Below are 17,458 nucleotides of genomic sequence, written 5' to 3' on the forward strand. Positions count from 1 at the left end.
CAATATTGGTGTTTAGGCAGCTATCTTAGTGCATTGCCTGGGTCTGAGCTTTCAGCTTTTAGATAACCTATTGTTTCTTCTACTCCCAAGCCGACCCAAGCCAGACTTGGATTTTTTACTATTGAGTGCTATTCTGATATCTACTGGGAGCTGCTATCTTGCTACCTTCCCATTGTTCCACTGATTGGCTGCTGGGGGGAAAGACAGAGAGGTGGTATCACAACCTGCAGTGCAGCAGTAAAGTGTGACTGAAGTTTACCAGAGCACAAGTCACATGACTGAGGGCACCTGGGAAAGTAAATTTATGTGTGACCCCATGTCAAAGTTCAAACTAAAATTTGAAAAATGGATTTCAATGCAGTATTCTGTTGGAGAAGCGTTCCCATGACATTATTTTTAATATAAGCTTTACTTCATAGAAATAAGATAATTGTAAATATAATCAGTTGAAAAATTGCCCATCGCTTTCTACCCTTCTACATACAGCTCTGTGTTGGAGTTTTGATAAATCGGAATCAGAAATGGTCCTTCAAAGACATAACTACATAAGTATTGTTTTAGTAGGGGGGTTGATTATGACTTTGTCAAGCTGCTGAAAAACAGCATATGTATTTAAAAATATCAATAATATCACTTGTTTGTGCAAAATGCTCTAGTTAACTGTAATTCCTGTTTAAGTGCTACTATGGCTTTGAGAACACTATCTTGCTTGGTGCCTGTGTGCTATTGTAAGGGCTGTCTTCACCAAATCACTGTTCATTGTGCACAATATAATTAAAACACATTGATTTGTTATTTATTAAAGTATGAAATATATTAGATATATTAATTAATAAACTCTGAAACAAAACAATATGAAGCCTCCAGAGCTACAGTATAAGACACTGGTAGTGCAGGTCATGCAGCACAATGGCCTGCTTGAAAAAACGTCAGAAAACTGGTGTTGTCCAACTGGCAGGTGGGTTGATAAGTATGATGCACCATTAAACAAGGTATTATCAGTCCTTGGCCTGGGAAATTACATATATTTTTCAGTGAAGCTTGCAGGACAATGTTGGTATAGTGGAGAGCCCAGGCGGGAGTTGGAGCTGCAACTGCTACTGGTATTTCATTGTTATTAAGTACTGGGGATACATTATTTTACTTTTTTTTTTTTTTTCAATCTAACTGACCTTAAACATTTATTCAACTCACATAGTTACATAGGGTTGAAAAAAGACCATCAAGTTCAACCCTTCCAAATAAACCCAGCACCCACAAACCTATACTTACCAATCTATACACTCACATACATAAACTATGTATACAAATATATAACCCCTAAATAACCATTCAAACAACTAAAAAAAGGAATAGTTGTTGCAAAGAATGTATTCCCTTCTAGATATGCTGATAAACAAATGAAGCTCTGGCTGTTCTCTGTGAAGCCACGCTCACTACATTACTAGAGATCACACTATGTTGCAGCATTAGATTCCTCTTCATGTGCAGATTTGTTTGACCTGCCTATTTCTGGTTTGATATATACTTCTGCATAGTGAACCTTGCCAGGTCTTATTAACCGGTCTTCCTAAAACATTAATGAGAGAAGAAAATCCAATGGAAGGCGGAATAAATTATTGATATCCGTATATGCTCAGGCCTCCATTATGTCAGGCTTATATTCTATGTATATGATAGACACGCAGGATTTTTCTTCACAAAAGATTTACACCTGGTAATCCATTCCATACCCATGTCATTTCAATTACATTTTCACTGGTAGATAGGAAAAAAATGTCTTTCTGTGAGGCATAAAATCACCATTAATTTACGTCCAGCATTTGCTTTATACCGAGGCTCCCATTGATCTCCAGGCACTAAAAGTCATGGATTGGAAGGAGAATCACCAGAGTGAGCCTAATGAAACCAGGGCATGGATAAGGAGACGCATGTCATAGGGAGAAGCCAATTATGAGAAGCAATAATCAAAATAAAGTGCCGTCACGAGTTTCCATTATCACTCAAAAACACTTTCAGTGCTGCCCTTTGCTCACCTTCTTAATTTCCTAAAAGGCAATTTCCATACAACTGGGTAGTTTTTGTCTAGCAATGTATTATCATTTAAAAAAGATGAACAATAATCCAGTTTTAATGGGAATGTTTCTCTATATCTGTAACCATTAACACATTATAATCAACATTTTAATGTTAAAAAAATACATCTTTCTTAAATCAGATCAATGAACATGTATTCAAAGCACATTAAATGTTGTTGTGTGTATGAATATCTGTGTGTGGAGCATAAATTCCCTGGAGGATCCAAAAGAGAGCTAATGCATTAAGTGCACTTTTTCATATTCGGTGCATGACAGAGCATTAAGAGACTCTATTGTTTCCCATTTTGGAGACCCCACCGGTTATAAAATATCTACTCTGGCCATCTTTTTTTGTTGCTGCTATCAATCCCACAATGCTGTGCAGATGGACAGAACCTCCTATTTTTCAGCCTGGCTTTTTTGTCAGTTCATACATATGTTATGCCTTATTTTAATTATCTTATTTGCAGTGTCACCATAGGATTATAACAGTATTGCCTACAGAACGTAATAATGTTACAGCTGGGATTCCTAGCCTATGCGTCAGGATCCAATGTATTGTTTAGGGTGGGTCTCCATGATCTCTTTGAATACAATCAAATTATTTTCTCCTACAAGGAGGTGTATAAAGAGTTATTGACCCAATTTTTGGTTCACAAAGTTAGTTTTATGAACACATATCAGTCCCCTGATAAAAGGGTACAGTGATTTTTTTCTTCCGCAAGGAGCTATATAACCAGAATTGGACTGGGCGTGACCAGACCCGCTGCTTTCCCTGCTGCAAAATAGGGATGTGAGGGGCACAGGAAATTAGAAACTACAGTACGTGGGGGGGGGGGGGGGTGGCTGAGGGATTTGTGACAATGTGGGGCCTCTGTGTCTGGGGTAGTGGGCCCTCGAGGTGGCAGCCCCATTGGGTTCCTGACACCCCAGCCTGATGCTGTATATAAAGAGGCAGATCATTTAAGGTTCACAATTGCAATGCAATGCATTTGTGCTCCCTTATAAAGAAACACTGCCTTACAGGAATAACCTGCACCTACTGAAAATGAGAAGAGGATGTCATCTCATATTAATTATTACTACGTTTATCAAAATAAATATTGCTCTATAAAGTATTACTATCCCTTGAATGGTTCTTCCAGAATTGTGCTCAAATGAGCTGATAAGAAAGACACTTTAGAAAGATAATTAGTGCAGGGTCTGCTAATGTTTAAAAATTATCACAGTTAAATATAATTTATCCCTACTTAAATTCCTTAAAACAACATTTTTGGGAAATTGTACATATGATTTGTTGGATTTGATATCTCTTGGTAAAATGGAAATATTCCAGGTGATAGTGTATCTATTTATATGTAGGGATATGTGATCTATCGGGAATGCCTGGTTCATAGGTTTTTTTTGGATAAGGGTGCTTTATGTATTATGGAGCACCATATCTTAAGCCTAGGGTTGTGTTGCCACCAACATGATGGAAGATAGAAAAGACAATAAATATATAGAATGTCAGTTGAAAGACAGACCCTGGCTAGCAATATAGCCCAGTGATGTGATAACTGATAATAGGAAAATGTGCTGTTTAGTGATGTCTCAGCTGCCTTTCATTCTATGTCCCTGAGGCATTTTGTATTCAATCGCAAGGGTAGTTTGTAGCCTAGCAACCATAAATAGCAATTTAGTATAGGGGGAGTATAGGGGGTCACAACAATGTAAATGTAAAAAAGCTTTTCTCATTACAAGTTAAAATAGTCTGGAAGAAAAATTATTTCAATTAATGTGTCAGCTATAGATACTACCATTTTTTAGTGATTTGTTCGGTGGGTACTGTGAGGAATGTTCCCCCGCTGTAGATGTGGTGTTCCTAAATCTATTTTACTGACCAGTTCCTATAATTGATAGGATTGTATCCATCACTATTATTGGAGGACAATTTTAAACCCTTCTCTCTCCACCCCCCATATAAGTGCTCCTAACAAGGTTCAGGGAGATCCCATTCTGTATGTCACACTGTTCTGGGGGCAGCACAGTGCCCATACACGGACTGATTCTAGCTGCAGATATCGCTCCTTTAGACCAATTCGGCAGCTTATCTGCCCCTAAATGGGCATGAATGACAGATCTGGCCTGAAATCAGCCAGATCTTGTTCGGGCGGGTTTGATTTTTTCATTGGATCAACGCATCGACTCATTGATATGGTCCCCGAACAGATGGTGCCAATACTCGCTGTTCTAATTCGATTGTTTGACCCCAGGGCCAAATGACCAAATTAGCCCAATATCTCTCACCCTTAGGTGGGGATATCAGGAGATGATCCGCTCGCTTGGCAAACTCACCACGAGAGTGGATTTTGTCGTGTATGGCAGGGATCCCCAACCTTTTATACACGTGAGCCACAGTCAAATAGAAAAAGTGTTGGAGAGCAACACAGGCCTAAAAAAGTTTCCTGGTGGTGCCAATAAGAGCAATAATTGACTATTGAATTGGCCCCATGTGGACTGGCAGCCTACAGAAGGCTCTGTTTGGCAATTACACTGGATTTTATGCAACCAAAATTTTGCCTTCAAGCCAAGAATTTAAAAATAATCACCTGCTTTGAGGCCACTGGGAGAAACATCCACGGGGTTGGGGGGCAACATGTTGCTCACGAGCCACTGGTTGGGGATCACTGATGTATGGCCACCTTCAGTACAGCGCTGCGTACATAAGTAGCACTTATAAATAAAGATATACATACATACATACAAATAGGATGGAGTACTGTTAACATTTGTTCTCCAGATTAAAGAAAGATCAAGATATTGCCAGCCCAAAAGGAACTTGCTCGGTCATATCAGAGTGACTGGCACTGCACATACCCCCTAGGAGGATAGATGTAGGGAGTGTCTTTTTTTTTTAAATTGTGCTGCCTTTCTTTACTACTGTAGTGATACCAGGGTTGCCACCTTTTTGGTTTTCACCGTAACCGTTCAGTTATTGTTAGGGCTGTTCCAGTGATGTAACTAGATTCATTTTAGCAAATATCTAAAATATCTGGAGGTTGACCTGTTTTATCAATATTTATTGAAATAGTTTATTAATTAGGGCCTCATGGGCACATCCCCCCCCCCCCCTCCGCGCTTCTTCTGTAGTTATTGCACTGGACTGTACAGGTCTCAGCTGTCTGTTCAGGTTTCAGCCTTGCGAAACAATAACCATCTCAGATGTCACAGTCCCACCCCCACTAACATGCCCCCAAATGGCACGACCCCACCCCAAATGGCACCACTGCTCTGCCCCAATGTCATTAACCTATTAACCTGCCCTTTCAGGCCCAGTCTGGGATTCAAAATAGACCCTGGCATTTCAAATTCACAGAAGCCCAAACAGCCCCTACCAGCTCCCTAAATAGTGACTGTCTATGGCATCTTACAGCAGCCCCTTTGGCATTTGAGGAATCCACAGATTGCCAGTCTGGGCCTTCTGTCCAGTTTTTGCTCAGGTCAAAGGTGGCAAAGGATCAGCGCACTGGAGGCCGCCCCTTTAGATTGGAGGAATGGAACTTTCATTTGAAGCAGCATAGGTGGTTTTTCATGGTGAGGGCAGTGAGGTTGGGGAATGCCCTTCCTAGTGAGGTTGGGATGGCAGATTCTGTTAATGCCTATAAGAGGGACTTGGATGAGTTCTTGAACAAGCATAGTATCCAAGGCTATTGTGATACTAAAATCTACAGTTAGTACTGATGTTTGTATATATAGTTTGTATATGAGAATGTATAGATAGGTCAGTATGGGTCTGTATGTGAGTGTATAGATAGGTCAGTATGGGTTTATGTATGTGAGTGTATAGATAGGTCAGTATGGGTCTGTATGTGAGTGTATAGATAGGTCAGTGTGGGTCTGTATGTGAGTGTATAGATAGGTCAGTATGGGTCTGTATGTGAGTGTATAGATAGGTCAGTATGGGTCTGTATGTGAGTGTATAGATAGGTCAGTGTGGGTCTGTATGTGAGTGGATGGATAGGTCAGTGTGGGTCTGTATGTGAGTGTATAGATAGGTCAGTGTGGGTCTGTATGTGAGTGTATAGATAGGTCAGTATGGGTCTGTATGTGAGTGGATAGATAGGTCAGTGTGGGTCTGTATGTGAGTGTATAGATAGGTCAGTATGGGTCTGTATGTGAGTGGATAGATAGGTCAGTGTGGGTCTGTATGTGAGTGGATTGATAGGTCAGTATGGGTCTGTATGTGAGTGTATAGATAGGTCAGTGTGGGTCTGTATGTGAGTGGATAGATAGGTCAGTGTGGGTCTGTATGTGAGTGTATAGATAGGTCAGTATGGGTCTGTATGTGAGTGGATTGATAGGTCAGTATGGGTCTGTATGTGAGTGGATAGATAGGTCAGTGTGGGTCTGTATGTGAGTGTATAGATAGGTCAGTATGGGTCTGTATGTGAGTGGATAGATAGGTCAGTGTGGGTCTGTATGTGAGTGGATAGATAGGTCAGTGTGGGTCTGTATGTGAGTGTATAGATAGGTCAGTATGGGTCTGTATGTGAGTGGATTGATAGGTCAGTATGGGTCTGTATGTGAGTGTCTTTTTTCAACCCTATGTAACTATGTAACCCTAAGTGATACTGCCCATGTCAGTATCACTGCTATCAAGCTACAACAGAACTATCAGAATTGTGAACATGATTTGCAGATAATTTGCCCTGCATTACCCACTAGATAGAAGTGATATTCCTTAAGATTCTGTTAATATTTTAACTACTGTACAAAGCAGAGTTTTTTATTTTGTGGGCAAATAAGCCATTTTTTAGTTTGCATGGTTTTTATAACATGCTGAGGCTGTATTATAATGAAGTGCTGCTTATTTCTAGAATTCTATTCTGCAAATAGCTATAAGACTCAAAATGTGAATTAAGAGCTTAATGCATAAATCTCACTCACATTCTATTCATTTCTATGGGAATTATAGAAGCATATTTATAAATGAAAGCTTTGTGAAGACAGAAGATGGAAGAGGATCACTCAGATACCCCAGGCTGGTGCAGTTTTCTGCCAACAGGAGCACTATCCCTTCTGCTAACAGGTGCACTGTCCCGGGGTATCAGATAAATGATTACAATCAGTGGGGGATGCCTAACATTTTGGCACCCCCTTAGTGACTGTAGCTTTCCTTCTTCTTTAATTGCGACCAGATTGGTTGATAATAAGCACATGTCTACAAAAGGGGATAGATCAGGGAACTTTCCTTTTTTTTAAGGTTATGATCATAAAATTAACAAACCGCCATACCACCATATGGTGGTCCTCAGGCCTAGACTGGCAATCTGTGGATTCTGGCAAATGCCAGACAGGCTGCTGTAAGAGTTCATAGATAGTCACTATTTATTGGGCTGGGGGGGGGGGGGGTGCTGTTTGGGCATCTGTGTACTTGGTATGCCAGGGCCTGTTTTAAATCTCAGTGCAGACCTCTGGTCATATTTTATATAGGTTTTACCTTCCAGCATGGTTGCATTTTTTGGGAAAAAGGTGTCTCTTGACCAAGGCAGTGGTCTCACTGGCTGATTTTGCCAAACTGTAGCTTTTATAGGGGAGCGATCTCTAAGACCAACATTTGTAAAGGTATAAGACCACTATTAAAGGAAAGGACAGATATAAGGGTACTGCAACTCATGAAAGTTACAAAAACACATGAGCAGATGTTGACTAGCTTTGCAAAAAAAGATGGGTCAGCTTAATAGCTTGAACTGCATATAGACTGCAGGAGAAAAGAATACTTATTAAATGTAGAGCAAATACAGCCACTTCTAGTTAACTGTTCAAAATCAATTGCTGATTGGTTGCTGTTGACAACTGCACTTATAGCACCTGTGTTTGTAAATCAGCCCCATAGTGCACTGTGCAAAATAACTAAATTATATTTAAGTTCTGCTTTCTTTAATGTGACAAAAGGAAGGATAGAAGGAAGAATAGAAGAGACTTAAACATAAAAGTGTTTTTTTTTTTGCTGTTAAACCGCAAAAAGAAAATGAGAATTGCATATAATCTTGTAGAGTTATTAATATTCAGAAATCACATAAGCTGTTTGATTTTTTTTATATATATTTACATAAGTACCCTGGGGACATCCGCTTGTAAGAGAAAACTGAGATGGAAATGTAAAGGAAAGAATTATAATAAATATTATTAGCATAAGTGAAATACAAATGTTCAAAAATGATTTTAGTACTATTTTTTTTAATACATGTGCTGCTTAATAATGGATGTAAGTCATATAGCTGGATAAACATTCTGCTTTTTGTTTTTTTGGTCTCTAGTTATCTGGTCATGGTTTGGGCTCAACTATATCAGGCAGGACGATGCCGTCAGGAATGGCCTCAGTTTTATCACTGGAGGACCTAGGTGTACTGCATAGAGAAAGAGTAGTATCAGGTTGTTTGGGATAGCCATGCCTGTATGTGAGCAGCCATGTCCTTTAGAGTGTAAGCTCTTGCGAGTGGGGCCCTCTGACCTATTTTTAATCTAAAGCCCTTGTTTGTTAAGTTATTGTTATAAATCAATATAAAGTACTACGTAATTTGCTGGCGCTATATAAATAAATGATGATGATGACATGAGTGAAGGCAACAGCTGGTGCTAAAATACAGAGCCTTGTCATTCCTGGCGGTCAAGCTTTATCAGAAAGGTCTATGTAAATACAGCCATAAGCACTCCCAGAAATGCTGCACTGAGTTCTCTGTAAAAAGAAACAGGATTTGTTGTCTCTTTGTTTTCCTGTGCCAGAGACATGCAGCTCTCTCCTCTCTCCCCTCTCCTGCTCCCCCCCTTCCTCAAGAATGTGAAGAACTCCCTCCCCTCCTTAGGAATGTGGATCTGAGCTAATCAGCAGGAAGCTTCCTCATAGTCTAACTAACTGAGCATGTACCCCGGTCTGGATCTTGGTGCAGGAGTGAGGCATTTTGGGAACTTTCTTTACAGAGCTCAGAGGTTTGTTTTTTTTCCTATAAGGCTTCTGATAATTTGAATGGGAGAAATATGGGGAGACTTAAGGGCACTATTGGGAGAACTGAAGGTATGCCTGCAGCTTGAGATTAACTCTTTATTAGCCTTTGCTTCTCCTTTAAACCTATTGGCATTTGTTTTACATGTGTTCAAATATTATATGATTTCACAGAACAAGTATTTGAAAACATTGTGTACATGTCTTGAGCTCATGTTGCTCTTACCCTCGCATCCAATGAAATTATTATTTATACTGAGCTCTATATTTATGGTACTCCCCTGTGTATGTGTTTGTGACCTAAATACATTACCTTGTTTTATTAGCATTCCCAAATCAGCAAAGCTTGTACCTAGTAGTCTTCCTAATACTTGGGGCACTGCTCCAACTAAACCTTTTTTTCTGTTCTGTCAAAAAAAATCCTAAAGCTTACTGCAAGCATAGTGTTGTTTCTTAATGGATCATCGTGTTCAGGTTCTCCCTCACTTCTGTGCTTCTCAGAATTAAATCCTTTTTTAGACAGCAGCCCAGAAACTTACCTTCCCTTCACTGGCTGAGAGTTATCCTCTTGAAACCGTAAATATATCTGCAACCCACAACTTCCTGTGTTAATATAAAGTATCATCTTTTCCTATTATATACTATACATACATACAATACAATAAATGTAATAATGATTTTGAAAGGTGGAGTTTGTTTGCTGAGTCCTTTTATTGAAAAATAGGCGAATTAACAGATGAGACACACTTCCTTGGACTTTATATTTCACCACGTACTTGTTGTGTTTTTCAGAATATTGTAAAGTGCCAAGGAACTAGCTGTCACTATATATAATACATGTAAATAAAGGATGATTAATACAGTAAAAGATTCTGTCTTCAGTGCCTTTATGATGGCTTCATGGCTAATAAACTAATTTGGCTCCAGGAGTTTTAGTAAAGAAAAAATACTGAATAATTGGTGCTGAGACATCTGTAGCTAACAATAGTTCAAGCTGGTTCCAGAGAACAGTTTTTCTTTATTAGCTTATTATTTTGTTTCTCTGTAGAGCAGTTGATCACATCGCTTACAATGGAGGAAGTCTGCAGGTTATTATATTTGGCAAAGAGGTGGGCTTGCCATCCACATGGCCCTGTTTTATCACTGTACTGGAAAAACATCCTGGAATCGAAAATTAGGTCACGCTTCTCTTCCATATGTTATATATTCTAAAAGCTGTAGTTACTGATATGGTTCCTAGAACTGGAGGGACAAAAATGACCTGACAAGCCCATAAGGGTTACTATAAATTAGCAGTATCTTGCTGGATTCAGATTATGGTTATTTAGAAATATTCCAACTTCTGAAACATAGGAACCCGCTTCACTTGCTACTTCTGTGTATACCCATAATATTGCATGAAAATGCAGACACTGTGGCTGTCAGTGATGATACATGAAGGAGCGTATCCTTGTTGTAATAATTATAATAATAATTCACTTTTTTTACACTTGTATACAAGATGTAGGCAAAGGAAAGGGAACCATCCACCCCATGCATCCCCAGCCTAATGGTCCTACATGGACATCCACAGCGGACACTGAACAGGCAATATCCCCCTTAACAACAAATTGACTTTACCCAGGAGTGACTTCAGATTTAATGGTACAGGTAACTCCCTCCAGATTGTGACCCAAGACTTCCAATTCAGTCAACTTGTCTGAACCTTCTCTGTGACTATTATAGTCTTGATCCTGTCAGATACTTAACTGTATAGTTTCTGTCATCCAATATCACAATTTAACTCAGATGCTACATGTTGGCAAATAGACAATTCAAAATAATGACCAGTGGCATAACTAGAGAAATCAAATGGGGCAGGTGTCTTCTTGCTCTATTAAGGGGCCCTGCAAGTTCGGTGCCTGCCATGCACATGAAATTGCTGGTCTCCCAGGGTGACCCAAAATTTTTTGGGCATTGCAGGTGAACCACAATTTCAGCCAGGTGGGAGGAAAATTTTTGTAGTGGCCACAAGCCCCTAATGTTACGTGGGTTAACTATGGTACTTAACTAAAAGTAGAGTTTATCTTAAAAGGCATACATACATCAAGTAAATATAGATTATAAGGTCTACGATATAGATATAGATTGTAAGCTCTACGGGGCAGGGACCTCCATCCTCTTGTGTCTTTGACTCTTAACTTATTGCAACTGTAACTGTATCTTGTATTTATTTGTATTTATTGTTATACTTTGTATTTATCTATTATCTTATTAACCCCCTGTTTGTATTAATGTATTCTACTGTACAGCGCTGCGTACATAAGTAGCGCTTTATAAATAAAAATATGCATACAAGTAAATGTAACCAATTAAATTACTTAAAATGGGAACAATAGGTTGCGATTTGGGGCAGAAGGAGCAAGCTATTTATATTCATATGTTTTGGGACTTCTTAGTCATCAGTGATTATTGCCATGTTGTAAAGGAACCATAGGGTCGCTCTAATGTGATCACTGAGGTCTTTGCTCATAACTGTCCATCACTGCAGTGTATTTGTACCATTCAGCTGTGTCATGCATGTGATTCACAGTGACAGCCTATGTAACAAGCAGCAGAGAACTGTGATTGTGTTAGAATTCTGTGTCCTTCTTCCTGGCTGCTAAATAGAGAAAGATGGGGCATATTTATTTGGGACAGAATGCATTAGCACCAATAAATACAGGAGTTGCTTTGCTGTGTGACCCCAGTGTTGACGACAAATTAGAATGTAAAAGCGCAATAATGGGGGTCATTTATAAAATGAGTGCAGTTCAGAATTATTTGCACAGTGAACATATTTGCCCTGACCGTGTTTACATTTATAAAGCTGGATAAGACTGTGCAAACTTCATTGCAAATTTTTTATTCACAGGGGGAAAGATTTTTAAATATATGGCAGATTCACAATTTGTGAATATTGATGCACACACTCTGCATCCGACTTACGCCACAACTTTGGTGGCGGAAAAAGTGTTCACTAAACTTAAATTGCGAATATAAGTGAAAATTGGCACTATATTCTCGCACAAAAACATGCAAAGAGGGCCTGCTCATGCATAATCTCATTTGTGAATTTTTGTGTTCACATTTCACTGCAATTCACAAAAAAAGGACAGGCACAGCAGTGCAACATTTAACCATTTAGGGGAAAACATGCACAAAACATTCTCTGCACTAAGTTTATAAATGACCCCCACTATCTACATTTTTGGCTCCATGCTAGCACCTTCCTCTTATATACAGATCTGACATTTAATAAGACCCCAGATCACAGGCAGTGTTGTATCCAGAGAGGGAACCCAGGTCCTTGTGGTCCATACTGCAGTATAAGGACCTACAGCCATATGCGTTGATGGCAGGGTGTAAATGTAAAAAGCATGGCTGGTTGGATCTGTGTTTTACACCTTGTAAACTGCCCCACTGTCCACAAATTAGCTCTTGTTTCTTTTGTGTTAATAAATACATCTTGGAAAAACTATCTTCATTCCAAATCCTTCTTATGTTCTACACCAGTAGTTTATTTTAACATGCAATCTGACAGTGACCATACGTGGCCATACATGTGTAGATTTTTAAAAGATCTTTTCATTATTGTACGACCAAGCTTAGCATGAAACGATCAATTACAAGTATGATTTTTCCTTCAACGTAAACAACCATTTCAAGTGATATTGCCTAGTTTAACCCAAACTGGAAGAGGATGTGACGTATGTGGCTGTACTTGGTCCTGCAAACAATTTTGTAATGTCCTATGGACAATTTAAAAGACAGTGTATTCTGTATTGTACTGCTTTCTCTTTTTGAGTTTTTGGTTGTTGTACAACATGTAAAACAAAGTAAAAAATACTTTTTTCATATTACCATTTACGTTTAAAACTCCAGGGCTGGAGCATTATCAGCCTCATGACATGGAGTTAGTTGATGGCTCTGTTCTTGGCATTTGTAAATAAATTCATGCACCTTCATTTTTTTTTTTCTACATGAACACCTGGTGCATAAAAAGTACCCTGTGTGTATATGAGCCCTTTAAATAAGAATGCCAAACATCAATTTTAGTCATCATTTGTAGCAGAAAATAAGTAAAATAGCCAAAATCAGTATTTAGGAGGAAAGTATAGTTTTATTATAAGTACCAGCACAACAAAATTTTGTTCTTCCATTTCAAATGTTAATATGGCAGTAGATTTGTAAATGGGAATAAACTTTTTTTTTGTGAAAAGTTGTCAAAATGCAGGATGATAGCACAGACATTTACTTGTATTAGTTTTGATGAGTACCAAGCAGCGACCTAGTTCAGTTTCTGCAGTCTGTGCCTAGTTCAGTTTCTGCAAGGTTTGCTTTATGATGTTTAAAGGTAACTGTGTCTAAAAACAGTCTGTTGCATAATGTAAAAAAAACTGTCATTTTAAAAAGCTATCCAGCGCATATAAATTACATGTTTTCAATTGTTTTTTGAAAGGCTCTAACACTGCGTGAAACACCCGTGTTTAAGAGCCCTAAAGAAATGGTATAATTTCTGCAGGGGTGCCAAATATTAGGCACCCCCCCCCCAGTGATTATGACTTACCTGAAACCCCAGGCTGTATTTCCTATACCCCAGCAGTGGCAGAGCCTTCTCCCATACTTACAACCCCATCTAGAACCCTGCACTAACTTCTTTCTTGGCACTGCATAAACACAGGCAGTTTCCCCATAAATTAGGGTAAATATGCATAACTACATTTCCCAAAATTTCTTCAACAGCCTTCAGCTGTCAGGAATTGTAGTTTATCAACTTCTGCAGTAGCACAGGATGCCCAGCCTTGCAATTGGCTGCTTTTGTGATGCATTTGCCTTATTATTTATTCTGTTTACTTTGGCTGTCTATAAATAAAGCAGCACTGGGTTTGTTATCAGTATGTTGGAGAGGTGCCTGCAGTTTCCTCTGTACACAGACCTGAAATGCTCTACCCAGCATATGGGCTCTACAGGAAGTGCCAGTTTGGTTCCGATCTTGAGAATCACTGCTGTTTAACTACCGATTAACACAGATGGTGGCTGGTTAAGATGCTGTGAAGTTCTAAAGGTACTTTATATATACATTTATACATTATACATTTTTTCCCTGATGAAAGTTCCAGCTTGGAACTGAAACGTCGGATTAATAAAGAAACCATGATATAACAACAACTCTTTTTGTCTACATGACATGGTGTTAAAAGCCCCGTGAGTGCTGGCCTCTCTTGCACTTTTATTTGGATTTTTTTGCATGAGCACCCGGGCATTCTCCTCACTGTTTGTGGTGTGCTACCTATGCTGGAAGTACATTTATACATTATATATACATTTCAATTCTACTCTTAAAAACAAAGTGATTTTTTTTCACAGAGCTGTAGACATTCTGTACGTATGCTGATTGTGCATGCCACTACCGAATGTAACATATTCAGAATTGCTTCGTGTCATTGGCTGACATTTTCGCTGTAGGTTTCCTTTATTATAAATGTGTTGCTTATATAATGTGACAGACATCTTTTGATTAGTGCAAGCAAATGTGAATCCTGGAAATCCAAATGAACTCACCAGTTAAAATTAGATCATGCTATGCCAGGATTGTCACACTCTGTATGTCATGTTGCTTGCACGAACAACACACCCAGAGAAAGAGTTTAGCAGAATGACTACCAGATCAGATTTATCTTTTCTTTTATCTTTACTTTCATTCTTGTATTTATTCATGTTTTGTTCTGTCATTCCTACTTTCTTTTCGCTTTGTAAGGCTGATGTCCCACGGAGCATGTTAGTAGAGATGTATTGTTGGTGACTATCTGCTCTGAAATGCCTTTCCACCAGCAACAATAGGAGTCACTGGTGGAAATGTCCGCATTGCTTCAGTTTTCAGAAGTTGCGCAAAGTTTCCTCCTGCAGGCAACTTTGCGCGACTTTAGAAAACTGTAGTGACGTGAAGGCCTTTCCGCCAGCGACTACTATTGATGCTGGTGGAAAGGAATTTCGGAGCGGTTAGTGGCCTGCGATAGCCTACAGCCTTAAAGGAAACTAATATGCTGCTTTTAAGTGAGGAAAGTCACACGAGGACATTAGTCTTCCACGATAAATCTCCTCTACTGCGAGTGACTAATCTCCTTAAATTGCTTTCCCACTGGTTAGTGAAAAAACCTTTCGTCGCGAGGCAACTTTGCCCGACTTTGGGAAAACAAAGTGACTCATATGTTTTTCCACTGGAGATTTACATTATTGCTGGTGGGAGAGCATCTGCAGGAGATCAGTCAGCCATGGTAGGGGGAGATTTATTGCAGGACACACTTGTGTGTCATTGCCCTAAATGAGTGGTTCACTTTTTAAATTAACTTTTGGTATAATGTCGGCAGTGATAAAATATGTATGAAACCTGGAAAGAAGCAGAAGAGGAAGGCAAATAATTTAAAACTGCACAGGACATTATATAAAAGTTACCTGCTTCTTTAAATAGTATCATAATAAGCAAACTCTTACTGCAAACAAAGGCCTTTATTGCTTTTTGTATTGTGATTGTGAAGTAAGTGCACTTTCTATATGTGCCACATACTGATAGAGCAGGCTTTACCTGATATATGTAACACACACACACACATAGAAATGACTGGTATGCACATGATATATCAATAAAACTTGCCTGTAGGTTAACGGGCTGGACAACCAGGACACACAGGAACAGAGACAGTACCAAGAAAGTCATAATGCTGTAATATCTGCAGGTTGGTAACCTATGGCACAAGAGCAGCAATAGATTGTGTTATGTTTATAGATATATCCAAAATGAAGAAATGAAAGCAACTATCTGATTAGTTTAGGATTCCCATACATCCCTTTTTCCCAGATTTGGGGCCTCATGAAACCCAAGGACCTTGAGAGAACCTGCCCACAACTCTTAAAGGGGTTGTTCACCTTTCAAACACACCAAATAGTTCAGATGGTTTCAGTGGAGCAGAAAAAATAACTTTTTTGAATTGGTTGCTATTTATTTATTTTTTTTTTTTTACTGTTTTTAACATTGAAGTTAAAAGTTATATTTTTCATCTTCTGAGATGTCCCTGGAGCAGCTGTGTGAGGGGGTCACCAACTCTGTAAATTCTTCTAATTTGCAACATTTGATTGATACATTTCTTATCGTTCTTCCTGCTGAGTATAATCCCAGAAATTCTTGAAAGGGAGCTATTATTTTTGATATAATAGTTGCTAACTGCAAATTGTAACAGTTCAGAGTCTGCACCTGGACTACTGAGCTGCCAGATTGTAACCTTAAAAGTTTGAACATTAATATTAAAAGATAAAAATAGCAAAAATCAAATTAAAAAGTTTTTATTTCTAGTGGTGTTAGGTAAAACCAACAAAACTAAACTAAGTATTTTTAAGGCAAAAAATACCTCTATAGGCCCTGGTAGACGAGGAGATTTTTCACCCACAGGAAACACCTTTCCATTGCCTAACATTTGTATCTTGCTTAATTGCGTGAAATTGCCTCCTTTTGCATTTGTGATGAAGCTGGCTCAACATGACTTATATGTTTTATGTGTGGTGATCCAAAAGTTAGGCAAGGGAAAGGCATTTTTTGAAGATTTGTAAATCTGGGATAGCTTTACCAAAGGCAACAACTCTCTCCATCTGCCATTGCTAGTGTTCCTCTCTTTGGTGTTACAGTCTGGCACCTCAGTAATCCGGTGCAGCCTCTGAACTGTTAGGCCGATGCCACACAGGGCTGACTGGGGGCATGCGGTGGATATTGGCAAAGAAACATGAGACTTTGCCTGATTCTCGGCCTCCTTTTTTCCACAAACCCAGAATCAGCCCTGTGTGGCATCAGTCTTACAGTTTGCTACCATTTAAATTGCAAATAGGAAATTATAGAAGAAGAAAAGTAAATCAGATGGGGGTTAAGGATAGAAGAAGAAGAAGAGAAAATGTTCAGATAAAGAACTAGGAGAGCAAAGCACAGCACTGAGTGGGGAAAAAAGAAAATAAATGCCGTAAAAGGGATTATGATAAAGAGCAAAAGACAAACAAAAGAGAATAGAAGGGAAAGAAGCAAAAGGCAGAGCAGTTCTAGAACAAGGGAGATGGTGATTAGGATGTTGTGCATTTTTATATTTGGCTGTAATATATATAAGGTAGGTCTGTATACATTGCATAATGTTCTTGGGGTGTTTGTATCCAACTGCCTCACACTGTGTATAATATGCTTGGGGTGTCAGTACCCAGTGCCTCATACCATGTACACTATAATGTGCTTCTGGTGCTTGTATTCAGTGCATTTCACTAAATATTGTGCTGAAGATGCTTTTTGTAACTGTTCTCAGGTTTATATTTATTAGTGTGGTCACAAGCAAATACAAATAAC

At 38.9% G+C, this 17,458-nt stretch overlaps 1 protein-coding gene across 3 annotated transcripts in view; it reads left to right on the forward strand.

Annotated features, from left to right (window-relative positions):
- The window catches only part of dtna (dystrobrevin alpha), a 151,028-nt gene that overhangs the window by 25,043 nt on the left and 108,527 nt on the right, over positions 1-17,458 (forward strand). The window contains exon 1 of one of the 3 annotated variants that reach the window (XM_031903442.1): positions 13,321-14,149. The gene's annotated coding sequence lies outside the window, so the exon portion shown is untranslated. 3 annotated transcript variants of the gene reach the window in all.

Source organism: Xenopus tropicalis, chromosome 6, assembly GCF_000004195.4.
Source record: "Xenopus tropicalis strain Nigerian chromosome 6, UCB_Xtro_10.0, whole genome shotgun sequence".
Classification (NCBI taxonomy): domain Eukaryota; kingdom Metazoa; phylum Chordata; class Amphibia; order Anura; family Pipidae; genus Xenopus; species Xenopus tropicalis.